Genomic DNA, 13368 nt, shown 5'->3' with positions numbered 1-13368 from the left:
TAATCATATTTTATAAACAAATAATATTTTTAAATTTTTTTTTTGAAAAGAATCAGCCAAAATCTATGGCCAAATGAGAGTTAGACTCAATGCATATCTTTTCGCGATGAATAAATTAATACTTCAATATTTGGGTCAACATCATCCCATTGGTCAACTTCAGGTAATAATTAATTAAGTGATCGAGCTGTTTGCTTTTTTAAAAAGAAAGTAAAATATACCATAAGTAAAATCGTAAGAGCAAATGTAAATTACAATATCCCTTTTCATAAATTAATTAGGTAATAACAAGATACGTGGCGTAATATGGACCGGTCTTAAGTACATAACAGTAAACGTGGCATAATATGGAGCGATAGTCTAAGAAGGACGACGAACAGCGTTTATGTAATCTTCAAGTGCTTGAATTTGCTCTTCAGACGGTGGTGTTTCGTTGTTCTTTATGGATCTGTGCACGTCATATGTTGTTGAGGCCAAGAACAATACCCTGTTTTTCATTTGCCACAAAAACAAACAGAAATGACAAATGAATGATAGTTTTACACATATCATTATTTTACATATATTTAGAAAGAGCAAGAATTGCATACCCAGAAGAGAAGAGTATAATTTGTCTTGGAAATATGTGCTTCCCAAAAATCCTCATCTCTTTTCCTCTTTGTCTTTGCACAACCTTTGAGAATTTCCTTCTTTTTTTTATGGAACTTCTTTTCTTCGTATTTATGGAAATTATGTTTATATTAAAAGGAAATGAAACAGGCAATGAATTTTGTTGTTTTAATTTCAGTTATGGGCTATTTTCCGCCCGAAAGAGGTCCAGTTGACCTTCATCTATGAGATCTTTACCTATATAGTCGGTCATATACATTAATTATACATATATATTATGCTTTTTCTTCATCTAGCCGTCGGCACAATTTTATACCGGTTGTCGGGTGTCTGAATTTGAATTATTTTGTAAATAGGGATCCCAAAAATGGCTACTTGTGCACTTCCCCAAGTATATGGACCTTTACGTAAATAGTTGGTCATATACATTATTTACTTTTTTAGTTATATACATAATTTATATATTGGTTATACATAATTATACATATATAATAGAAGAATTGCAACTTATTGTACTTTTCATAAAGTTTTGAACATCTAAACTTTAAATTTAAACTATTAAGTTGATTTAATCTAATTTAATTCTTTTGGCCTCTAAAGGGTGGTTATGTAATGGACCTAAAAGTCCAAAGGACAATAAGGGAATATGGGTGGGCTTTCTAAAAGGGAAACTTTATACTATCTTAAACTTGGGGAACAGGGGAAGTGCACAAGTAGCGATTTTTGGGACCCATGTTACCTTTGCCCTTTGAATTGGAACAAACAATCCGCAAAGTCTTTAGAAGAATTAATCCAAATAGCCATCCACCCAACCGTTTAAAGTAAAAATAGTCTGTGAAGGTATAATATATGTATAATTTATGTATCATATATGTATAATTATATATAATCAATGTATAAATTATGTATATGGCTAAAAAGGTAAATAATGTATATGACCGGCTATCTGTGTAAAGATCCCTAAACTTCGGGAAGTACACAAGTAGCTATTTTTGGGATCCCTATTTATAAAATAATTCAAATTTACAGGTCTTAAGTTAGAATATAATTCAAATTCAGACACCGGACAACCGATATAAAATTGTGCCGAAGGCTGGATGAAGAAAAAGCAACACCATTAATCAATAATAGCATGAGCGGCTTGAAATTTTCTGAAACTAGTTAAATTTTAAATATTTTTTAAAAACTAAAATATATTTTAAACGAAAAAGGATAGAAAATGCCCTTATCGTATTACATAAAAATGCCCTCCTTCTGCCTGTTGGATTAAAAATACCCTTAAATAGATGTCATTATTTAGGGTTACAAATGTCCCTCCTTTTAACAGAATCATAACATGGCATTATTGAGTCTTTAATTAAACATATGGCCTTAAATTATTGGTGTCGACCCACCCTTGACTTGACTGAACCCAACTTCCAACTTCCTTTTTTAAGTATCCCAACTCATTCTTCTTCTTCCACCGCTAGAGATTGAATAGGGGTACCTTTGTCAGAGTAGAATAAGACATTTGTTTTCCAGATTGCTTCGATTTTTCTAAGGGGAAAGTTCTTTCGATAGGCTCTAGGAGAGAGTTCCTTCGATGGGTTCTAGGAGAGTGTTCCTGACTTACCTCTCTTCTACTGATTTTTCATTTTTATCTTGTTGGCAATCTAGTAAGTTTCAAGATGTAATTCCCAGAAGCATTTTTCCTAATTATCAATAGAAAAAAATGAATTGAAAAAAAAAACCCAAATAGAAGAAGATCGAACAAAGAAGAGGTCGAGAGAAACGTTAATTTGGAAACAGTAGTAGTATCGAATTCGGCCATTGATGCAACTTCGAGAAAATGGTCGGTGGAGGAAAATACAAAGAGTTTGATTTTCATCTACGATCCTTATCTTCCAGTGGTAGAGACTTCAATTTCGCCTACCACCCTGCCTCCGATCCTTCTCTCCTCCGCTAGCTATAACCCCCCAGTAGCTATAAGTATACTTCTGGCCTTGGGAATTTCTCTTATGTTTCCAACATGATTCCTAGGAGCGATTTTTGAAAAGAGAGAAAACTGAGATGAAATTAGTTCTTGTTATGAAATAAAAACAATTTAGTAAAACATGAACAAGAAATAAAAGCAATTTAGTAAAACATGAACAAGAAATAGAGATAGAGAGAAGGAAGAGATTTTCTTCTTCAACTATGTGTATTTTCCTATCTATTACAAGGCTTTTATATAGGCATGAAAAGTGAAGAAAATATGTCATGAAGTATGTCATTGAACATAGAAAATATGTCATTAAATATGTCATTAACCATTTGAGAGAAAGATCATGGAGGAAGAGTAGACATCCATCATATTTTGATTTTTATCATAACACTCCCCCTTGGATGTCGATAAATAATGTGTCTCGTTAAAACCTTATTAGGAAAAAACCCTATGGGAAAATATCCTAATGAAGAAAAAAGAGTACACATATTTAGAAATACGCTTTTTGGTTACCTCGTTAAAAACCTTGCAGGGAAAACCCAATGGGACAAAACCTTGTAAGGAAAAAAGAGTACAACACGTATTAACTCCCCCTGATGAGATCATTAGTTCACGCCGTTAAGCCTTCGTATCCCAATCTTGTACACTAGTTTCTTGAAGGTTGACGCATATAGATATTTGGTGAACAAATCAGTCATATTATCACTTGAACGGATCTGTTGCACATTAATATCACCATTCTTTTGAATATCATGTGTGAACAATAATTTAGGTGAAATGTGCTTTGTCCTAACTCCTTTATGAATCCTCCCTTTAATTGGGCTATGCATGTTGTATTTTCTTCATACAAAACTTTGGGTAGTTTATCACACTTCAAACCACATTTGTCTCGAATAAGATGTATAGTAGACCTCAACCATACACATTCTCGACTTGCTTCATGAATAGCTATTATCTCAGCATGATTAAAAGAAGTAGCCACAATTGATTGCTTAGTCGATCGCCAAGATATGACAGTGCCACACATGTAAACACATAACAAGTTTGAGATCACGCCTTGTGTGTGTCAGATAAATACCCCACATCAACATAACCAATAAGATCGGTATTGCAATCATTGCCATAAAATAAGCCCACACCGGTAATCCCCCTTAGATAACACAATATGTGCTTGATTTCATTTCAATTTCTCCTTAAACGGAGCTATATCTTGCTAAGACATTAACTGAAAAAGTTATGTCATGCCTTGTAGTGTTAGCAAGATATATTAGCGCACCAATTGCATTAAGATATGGTACTTTAGGACCAAGAAGCTCTTTATTATTTTCATGAGGTCAGAGTGGATCTTTATTTATATCGAGTAATCTCACAACCATCGGGGTACTTAATGGATGTGCTTTATCCACATAGAAGCTCTTTAAAATATTTTTAGTGTATGCTGATTGAAGGACAAAAATTCTATCTTTCATATATTCAATTTGTAGACCAAGACAAAATTTTGTCTTTCCAAGATCTTTCATTTCAAATTCTTTCTTTAAACACTACTGCTTTAGGAAGCTCTCCGGGAGTTCTAATGATATTTGAATCATCAACATACATGGCGATTATAACAAATTCAAATCTATATCCTTTTATAAGGACACAAGGACAAATTGAATTATTCTTATACCCTTCTTTTAACAAGTATTCTCTCGGGAGATTATACCACATGGGCCCTGATTGTTTCAATATGTATAAGGATTTTTGAAGCTTTATTTAATAAATTTCTTGGAAACCTTAATATGCTCCAAGACAATTTAAATCTTTCAATGATATCTACTATACGCATATCAAGTTTTTCATATATTGCCAGATTAAAACCTGAAGTGACTATATCCACTATAAGAGAACATGTCTCCATATAATCAATGTGAGGATATTTACTAATTTTCTTGTGCCACAAGTCGTCTTTATGTCTATCGACTTGAACCTTTCGCACAAGAACACATTTATACCTCAATTGACCTTATACTTTCAGGTGTTGGACTATCCGTACAACTTCACATTTTTCAAGTGAAGTCAATTTCATTACGTATTTTTTATTTGGCCAATCTTTTATCCGTCCAAATTTCATGACAGATTTGATCTCAAGATCCTCGTCAATATTAATCATATTGAGCGCTACATTATATTAACAATATCGTCGACAATCATTTTATGTCGGTTTCATTATTACCTAATAAATACATAACTTATTGAGATCTCTTTATTTTATTATTTTCAGGTACCTGAGCCTCTCCCATGAGGTCTTATGAAGTGTTATGTCGTGGTGCTCTTCTAGGGCACTTGCCTCCTTATTATGACCATTTTGAATATTTTCCCCTCTCCTTCTTCAAGGAGTTTTATCTTTGGAACCGATTGGTCTGTTACGCTTCATGCGTGTCATAGACTCTGTCCCTCATGGACTTTATTCTATTTGGAGCATTAGCAGCTGAAATATGACATTTAGCTTTGGGTCAACAAATGCGTCTGGCAATAATTTGTAAATGAATTATCACTTGAACTTCAAGTTTATATTTTCTTGTACGAGGATCTATATGTATTCATAATAATTCATTTCACGTATCACTTTCTCAGCTGCCCAATTTCTCCCCCCTAATGTTGGGATCGCCAACACATTTCCCAACCATCTTTGGGAACTCATCTTTATGCATTTTGGTGGCATAATTAAATCATATAACACATCCATATTTCTGTATAGAAATTATTTGGTTCCTGAACCGATTGTGATAGGGAGAAATTTTTATAACTTGGCTAGATGCGTACAAGTGTTGCTGTATATTAAATAATAAATCTCATACCAAATTTCGTTTTTGGGAGTTTTGTTCTCATAACCAATGATTTAGCTATAATTGGAGGCATACAATTTTTGCTAAACCAACTTGGATTTAAACCAGTATTATTAAGATAAATCATCATAATTTATATTCTGGAATTGTGCTCTAAGAATTTGAGCAAGCAATCTTGCAAAAACCAAACTGCAAGTTGATAACAAATGCACATGTGACCATAAAATAGATGCATCTATTAAAATCATATAATAGTAAATGGTCCACATGGAAGGTGACTGGGCCCATATATATATCACCTTTTATTCCTTCCAGAAATCAAAGGATTCAATCCCAACCTTTAACTAGTATATCATGAGAATAAGCAACACAAGAGAATTCTTGAAGAATCTTCTATTCTTCAATATATGTCAATGTAATTCTTAATTAATTTTTCGCATCATAATTGAACCGAGATGGTCAGCCGGTCATGCCAATTAATATTTATTTTAGTAAACCTCTAGTTTACTTATGGCATATGATTCCAGCACCATGCTTATATTTGTGTAGTACAAATAGAAAGAAGATCGGGTAACCTTTCATATTTACCCGGTATGATTATAGAAATATGAAGATATTCAATCTTCCTTTCATTTATAGTCTCAATATGCCAATAACTTTGACTTATATATTTGAAACTCAAAACGTTTCTTTTGAGACTTTACAATATCAATGTCATGAATAAGTTTATTCATCCGAGTAGTAACAAATTAGTTTTTCCGGAGTTCTTAACAACTTTGTACTACAAGATCTTTTATCATACCATTCATATGGTAAATGTCTCTTTCACGGAGAAAATTATATCATAATAAATTGTCATGGTCAAAATCATCATAAGCAAAATCATTTCTTGCTTTAATTTTGCCTTTAATAACTTTTATAAGGCATGACAAAATAATATTTGGCATATCACATGTACGCGACCAATGACATATTCATGTAACCACACAATAATATTTATTTCTTTATTTTACTCAAACCTCCCTTAGAGGTGAGTTGTGTGGTATTCATATAATCATGAATTGCATGTCTTTATTCATTGCTTTTATCACATATTGCCACATTCAACTTTAGGAATGGGTTTGCATTCTCAATGCTTATCACAAGTCACATTCTCTTCAAGGAATGGATCATAATCAGCGACGTGCTTTATTATTTTCATACCAATTTGATGGTAAGCATTGCCTTCACATTTTGAAGGACTATTTTAAGAACCCTTATTGTTCTCCTTTTATAATCACAGTGATGATTATTATTTTGATATTTGGAACGCCCACGTTCATTGTTCAACCACTTGTCTTCATTGAAACTTATTATGCACTGCTATCACATTCACTTCAAGAATGGAGCAAATCAAGTGGGACAATTTTCATGCCTTTTCATGAAAAATATATTATTTTTCTTTAGTCATCATTATATCATCAATATGGTACATTGGGACTCAAACCCAATGTCTTACCAATATAAAGGCATGTTAGGCCATAATAAATTGGGACTCAAACCCAACTCTTATCATTATGGAGCATCAGGACTTGATCCTCTTATCCTCAATCAATGGCATAATATGCTAAACAATATTGAGATTCATTTTCAAGCCTTAATTTCAATCACATGCCAAGAAAATTATACACAACTAATTTGCAACTTAGCAAATCAAATTTGCTTTCTTAAATAAGTGTACAAATCTTAAATCAACGTAAAACTTTATTAATTATTTGTAGCATTTATATGAAATACAATCGTTTGTAGTCAGAATATTTCTTCTAAATTCTATTAGAGTTTAAAAGGATCATAAAATCATTGTCATAATATTTATTGAGTCTCTCTCAAAAATATTATTATTTTCGGGGTATACCCTGCCTATTGGATTTGATTTAACGCCATGACTTTCCTTCATTCAATTCAACCAAGCAATTAGTGAATAAATTTATCAAAAGTACACCATATAGGTAACAACACATATATAGTACTAATACATAAATTCAGCATTTATATTACCTGAAAAGTGACATTATAGGTAACAACTTACCAGTTGTAGCTTGTGCATCATTCATATAAAATACTTAAAAATGGTAAGTCAGTAGCAAACATCAAGTAGGTCATGGATACTCAAAAATATCTCTTCTAGTAGTCATACTAATCATTGTTTGCTTTTAAATGATACGACCATAAATTATGAAGTATACTTTCTCAATAGCTGGTTCGTTTTCCAAACTTCAAAGAAGTAATTAATCAACCTAGATAAAGATGTGAAATGTTTCTTGTTTTCTTCAAGATGATTTATGCTTTTAATCAATATGACCAATTTTATTTTATTTTTTATTCCTTTTTTTGGAACTATATGCAAGTGTAAAAATCCAAAAGGAAAAAAAAATATTCATCCAAGTAAAAGAAAATGTTAAAAGCGGCAGGACAGATTGAAGATAGTTAACACATAAATATGCATAAGACAATTTATATAAAATATCCTTGGTTACCATGACATGCATCATATCAACAATTAACTGCTACTATGATTTTAACATATAGAACTTCGAAAATTTTATTCCATTCATGTGATATAAAAGATGTAATATTAATATGTGCTTATGCAATACAGGTGTAGTACAAAGTTGTGTGCATATGAGATTTTAAAGGAATGAAAAGTATAACATAATTATACCTTCTTACGTTCCATTACTTACCATATGTAGTTTCTCTTTACATCTAACCATGAGATGATATGTATGACTTCTAATTGCAATCTTTCCGGATGTAGGAAATATTTTGTAGATATATATACAATTGGTTAGAGACTCGTGCTGATAACGTGTTATGAAATAAAAGCAATTTAGTAAAACATGAACAAGAAATAAAAGCAATTTAGTAAAACATGAACAAGAAATAGAGATAGAGAGAAGGAAGAGATTTTCTTCTTCAATTGTGTGTATTTTCCTATCTATTACAAGGCCTTTATATAGGCATGAAAAGTGAAGAAAATATGTCATGGAATATGTCATTGAACATAGAAAATATGTTATTGAATATGTCATTAACCATTTGAGAGAAAGATCATGGAGGAAGAGTAGACATCCACCATATTTTGATTTTTATCATAACAGTTCTCTATTATTCTAATGTTCTCACTTATTTCACATATTATTCTTTATGGCGATTGATAATGATGTTATTGAGTCTACAGAATAAAAATAACCTGAATGAAAGGAGAGATAATGATAGAAGGGTAGCAGAAGAAGGAAGGAGCAATCATTGTTAACGGATAAAAGGGTTTGGGTGTTTGGTTTAGTCATGGGTGGGTCAGGTCCTTTGAGTTGGGCAAATATCCATGTGGACCAATAAATTAACACCATATGTTTAATTAAAAGACTCAACAATGCCATGTGATGATTCTGTTAAAAAGGGGTATTTTTAACCTAATAGGTGGAAGGAGGACATTTTAAAACTATTTCTAATACGTTACGAGTATTTTTGACCATTTTTTCGTATTTTAAATAGAGATGTTCAAATTAAAGCGGCTATTTGGTGTCATTTTAAATTTACCTTAAACTCAATACTAAAAATGAAACTCATCATTTCAGGTCACTAGAAGTGGAAAATGCAATTACGAAACAACCAAGTGTAGTATAAAGGCCTATGTTGCGTTGTTGCCATGCCACATCCTAGGCGGGCCGGGTCAAACTTCTTTTTCCTTTGTCTATTAGATCAAAAACTCGAATATCATTATATATATATTTACGAAAAATTTGCCAAGATTTCTAGTGCCAAATTAGGTGCAATTCGTGAAAAATTACCTGCGACCGACACCTAAAAAGGTTAGAAGCACCAACTACTAGAAATGGCCAAGTCATTTATCATCTTGGATGATGCAGATGAATTAAAAACACCAACTTTTTCCTTTGTCTATTAGATCAAAAACTCGAATATCATTATATATTTTCACGAAAAATTTGCCAAGATTTCTAGTGCCAGATTAGGTGCAATTCGTGAAAAGTTACCTGCGACCGGCACCCAAAAAGGTTAGAAGCACCAACTACTAGAAATGGCCAAGTCATTTATCATCTTGGATGACGCAGATGAATTAAAAACACCAACTTTTTCCTTTGTCTATTAGATCAAAAACTCGAATATCATTATATATTTTTACGAAAAATTTGCCAAGATTTCTAGTGCCAAATTAGGTGCAATTCGTGAAAAGTTACCTGCGACCGGCACCCAAAAAGGTTAGAAGCACCAACTACTAGAAATGGCCAAGTCATTTATCATCTTGGATGACGCAGATGAATTAAAAACACCAAAAATGTTGAGCCTGGTTGAGAGAGAATTGCAACATTCTGATAATTTTACTCTAATAAAATTTTATTTTGCCAACTCGTCCCATAACTAAGTCAACTTTATATTTTCCAGTCATTAATCATAATTAATACAACAAGAGCGTACTAATTGTAATGGAAAATATGTGTTTGTATATAAGAATGTAGTAACATTTTTCACGTTAAACCATGTGAACATGTACAAAAGAGATGATGTCAACTAGGGTTGGGCATTCGGGCAGTTCGGATTAGATATGAGAATTTCAATTTGGATTTTTGATTTTCGGATTGAAAAAATAACAATCAAATCCAATCCAAATAAGTTTGGATTGGATCGGATTTTTTAAGTTCGATTATGGATTAATCGGTTTGAATATTATGGATTTTCGAATTTTGAGCGTATAAGTTGAGATGTTTCGACTTTTTACAAAAATAAATATCCAAATGAAGTACTCATGTTAAATTGCCTGAAAAATTCCTATTTTTGCCGCAATCATCCAAATAAAGTATTCGAGTAATGAAACTATTATCAAAAAAATACAACAAAGACATTAATACGGCCGATAAGAAGTTGCAATAGTAAAATCACATCCAAATAGAAAATATTCTATAGTAACTTAGTAATTAATACTGACTATATGAGATAATATCTAATCGGTAGAGTGTTGAACTTATTACTATTGGTATATGGATAATGGACTAAATATAAAGTATAAAATTTCGGATTTTGGATATCCAAAAATCCGAAGTACCAAATTCAATATCCAATTTGAAATCTAAATATTTTAAAAATTAAATTAAAAACACTCCTATGAATGTCATGTCGTGCATAGGTACATGTGTTCATAACATTATCAAGCCTCTGAGGGCATCCCATCATATCATCTCGGCCACTGTGGGCAAATCATCACGTATACCAGCTGATCAGGTGGTGGTGCGTATATAACACCGTAATCTTTTCCCATATCCCATATACATATAATATACATATATACGTGTATATAACGCCATCTAGTCATGGGTCAATGTACATGTATAAATGCATGAAATGCATAAGAAATACGTTAATAAGATTTTCTCGGTATGCCATAAAAATCAATATGCATTTCGAATAAACTTTATCAAATACGTATTTTTCTGAGACCCATGAACAGAAGATATAATAATAATTCACATTCACATGGGGAATTAAGAATATAGACACCCTTAGTATTTCTATGAATAGAGTCATTTATGGAAGTTGCGTATTTTGCTCGTTTCATTTGTATTATTTGGATCATGCCAAAAAGAAAGAAGGGGTAGCCTTAACATACCTGGAGTAGAAAAAAATCCGTATAATACTCTTGGAAAAGGTGGCACCGTACTCCTTTAGAACCGCAAAAATTTTTACATTGTTAAGATTCTAATAATTCTCGTTGGATTTTTTTTGTAGGAATTGGTGGCAAGAAGTTTTTATTGAAACTTATGAGAATTGCTAAGATAGTAGCGTTTTTGAGAATGAACTTTGTTTAAAACTTATAATAATTCACTTTTGATCATAAGGAATTGTAGGAATTTTGTTTATAAGGTCTTGTATTCAAGATATATATAAGAAAGAAGTATTTTGTAGTATTTTGCCACCTAACCAAAATGATTAAGAGTCATTTGGTTAGGAATTGGCTTGCTTCCACGTTAAGGGTAAGGATCTTCAAACTTATTCAATTTTTTAATTACTTAATAATTTATTAATCTCCCACTAACCAATAATTAACCAATTACCCATATAATTGAAAATTATCTCCATTTACTTAAAATACTACTCACTTTTAATATACCTTATACACTTTACTATCATGGCCATGTGGTACTTTGTGTGCATTAGTCCATAAATATCGAGTATTAACACTCGGCCCGTATTTTATCCCAACATACCAAATGTGGATGAAAATTCATTTTCTTTGACTTGCTTCCCATCTCACCTTCACGAATTTACTCATCACTTGTTTGAAATAGCATAATCCTTATAATTTCCAAATAATCTTTTTCTTGGACTGATGTCCATTACCTTACGACAAATTCAACGTACAATACTACAGGGTGCAACATCGTCGCAATTTAATATTGCGAAGCGTAACATCATCATAATATAATACTTCAAGGCGTAATATCATCGTAATATAATATTGCAGGACGTAGCATCATCGTAATATAATACTGCGGGACGTAATATCGACGTAATATTGCGGAGCGTAACACTTTAAATGGATGAAAGGACAAACAGACTCAACGCAAGAAGAAGTAAACTAACATACTCTATGACTGAAAAATTAAGAATACAGATGACTCTCAAACGTTATTCCAGGGTCCCGCGGGACATCAGTGGTCTCTGTGCGGGCCCGTTTGCAAGCTCATCCTGAAGAAACTCTAGGTCGGCCATAACCTGGCAAGCAAAAGATAGCACTGAAGCAAAGAACATAGCTCTGGTCATATCCTCACTCTCATTGCATTTCATCGTAGTGTAGTCCGCTATCTCTTTGATTCTAAGCTTAATATCACCCTTCTCCTAGAGCAATCGTCCAATTTGTTGCTCCCGGGCTTCCACTACTTGAATGACCTTATTGTTTCGGTTTTGCAACTTCAACACACTCTCTTCCAATTTGTTAATCAATGCATAGCAATGTTCTCTCTTTGTCTTGAAGTCTTTTACCTCCTGACACATTTCGTTTTCGAGAGCGGCCAACTCTTTCCTTAAAATTACAACTTCTTTGTCGTAACTTTGCTTTGCCTGGCGAGTTAACCTTGTATGTTCTTCTGTCTCTTTCCCTAACTAGACCATCCTTGCCCGAGATTTTGCTAAATATTTCTTAGCCTTTGTTAGATCGGTAGCATAGTTATGCACTTTTCGCCTCAGGTTGTTCATGATTCTGTCGTCCCTTTTACCTCTTACAAGCGTTTCAGCGGTTATTCTCATTTCCCAGAATTGAGCTCGGAGGACTTAGTTTTCTTGGGCTAACCTTTTTTTTTATACCTCATCTTTGGCATCTTGTAAACCACTTTCAAATTTAATGGTTCTGACCTGACTCTCTAATTTGCTGATGGTGGCATGATATTCCTTTTCTTTGGCTAACCAAGCCCACTGCTCTTGCACTATATCAACAAATTCCAGGACATAGGGCTTTTTAGTTGGCCTTTTGGAGTCGTCATTCATTGTGACTCTCTTTCCATACCAAGCAACTTACCTGGGTAAAACCTCGCCCCTAGACAAATCATGTACTCGGGTAATTGCCCCTAAACACTGGCATTCACTCCAAATTTGACGAACCACATCTTCGGGAAATTGAGCATCCGAACGTATTTCAACCATGTCAATACTAAGATCTTCATCTTTGGGAACTATTTTGCATCTTCCCACTTTTCTCAAAACCCGTATAAGGCATATGGCTAGATATTGTGGAGACCTATAGGGACCAGTGGCCGACATATGGACAATCTCATCGACAGGGAGTAAACCCAATGTCCATTCTATCTGATCTGCTGTTAAATACCGCAGGCGTATGATCCACTTCCTGACTCCCTCTGGCATTACGAATCATGTCACCCGCGTACCGAATTCCTCGATGTAGTTTTTTCTGGTAGAACC

General features: G+C 33.1%; 1 long non-coding RNA gene across 1 annotated transcript; it reads right to left on the bottom strand.

The window, feature by feature from the left end:
- Window positions 1-247: 247 nt before the first annotated feature.
- LOC107784625 (uncharacterized) lies at window positions 248-936 on the bottom strand. The gene is made up of 2 exons (XR_001647718.2): window positions 591-936; window positions 248-487 (listed from the first exon to the last, which is right to left on the bottom strand). It is a non-coding gene; the product is annotated as an uncharacterized LOC107784625 (long non-coding RNA).
- Between the last annotated feature and the right edge of the window lie 12432 nt (window positions 937-13368).

Source organism: Nicotiana tabacum, chromosome 3, assembly GCF_000715075.1.
Source record: "Nicotiana tabacum cultivar K326 chromosome 3, ASM71507v2, whole genome shotgun sequence".
NCBI classification, from domain to species: domain Eukaryota; kingdom Viridiplantae; phylum Streptophyta; class Magnoliopsida; order Solanales; family Solanaceae; genus Nicotiana; species Nicotiana tabacum.
Note: the sequence above shows the minus strand (reverse complement) of the source record. Positions and strands in the feature narration are given on the sequence as shown.